Genomic DNA, 1,138 nt, shown 5'->3' with positions numbered 1-1,138 from the left:
TATATATATATATATATATATATATATATATATATATATATATATATATATATATATATATATATATATATATATATATATAGCTGCGTTCGGAAACGTCACTCGAGTACTCTTCCTCTCTTTTTATCTCATTCTTGTATCTCGCTCACTCCAACGTAACGGGTATACTTGGGTGACGTTTCTGAACGCAGCCTATGTAAGGTGATCAGATTTTCCAGCTCTAAATTCAGGACATAAATCTCTGAAGCGTGCAAGGGGAGGGGGATAAAAAGATTAAAAAATTATTTGACAATCATTGAAAATGATGACAAATCGGTGTCCTGAATAGCACTCGAAAAAATTCTGGACAAAGGGTGAAAAATCGGGACTGTCCTGAAAAAATTGGAACGTCTGGTCACCTTATTAATATATAATATGTGTGTGTGTTTGTAATAATTTATAGAAGATAATCATTGCTTCAAGAAGAAAAGTAAGTTGAGTGTTAATAGTATAATTGTTTTTTTGTGTGGATATATTTTGTAAGGTATGTATGGGAATTTATCAATCCCTATCAATTTTAAGGTAAAAGAAATTTATTAAGCATGTTTTTAATCCACATAATATACCTCAATATTTAATAAGATCCAGAAAACAAAGACCGAATATGTTGGTTATTGGACATTTTACTTTATATTTGGGACAACGTAGATACGCGGCGTGTTGTGTGCTTATTGTTAGTCAACATTGAGAGAGAAGGAAAGGGAGAGATATAGAGATAGAGTATGAAAGATCGACGAACCGGCTCTTAGAATCAATTAAAGATACTCGCATAAGCGTCCCTCTGATCGGAAACCGTCCGTCCGTCCGAGAATCGCAGCCTCTTTGTTTCTCGTTTCGCGACTCGCATCTCGCGCCCCTTTCATGCATCGGCTGTCCGGGGTCCGCTGCTGATTACAGGGAAAGAGGCACCGAAAAGAGATCCACGCACCGATCCCCGCTGTTTCTCTCTCCGTGTAGTGCGGTCGAGCCTCGTTCTTCTTATCCCTCGTAATAATAATTACCGACGCGCGCGTGCACGCGAGAGACGGAGAGAGAGAGAGAGAGAGAGAGGGGGAGAGAGAGAGAGAGAGAGAGAGAGAGAGAGAGAGAGAGAGAGAGA

At 38.8% G+C, this 1,138-nt stretch overlaps 1 long non-coding RNA gene across 1 annotated transcript in view; it reads left to right on the top strand.

The window, feature by feature from the left end:
* Positions 1-1,138, top strand: part of LOC116848728 — a 74,474-nt gene that overhangs the window by 812 nt on the left and 72,524 nt on the right. The window lies entirely within an intron of this gene.

This window comes from Odontomachus brunneus, unplaced genomic scaffold, assembly GCF_010583005.1.
Source record: "Odontomachus brunneus isolate Ranch 3 - 2012 unplaced genomic scaffold, Obru_v1 Obru_scaffold_099, whole genome shotgun sequence".
NCBI lineage: Eukaryota > Metazoa > Arthropoda > Insecta > Hymenoptera > Formicidae > Odontomachus > Odontomachus brunneus.
This window is presented reverse-complemented; position numbering and strand designations above follow the sequence as displayed.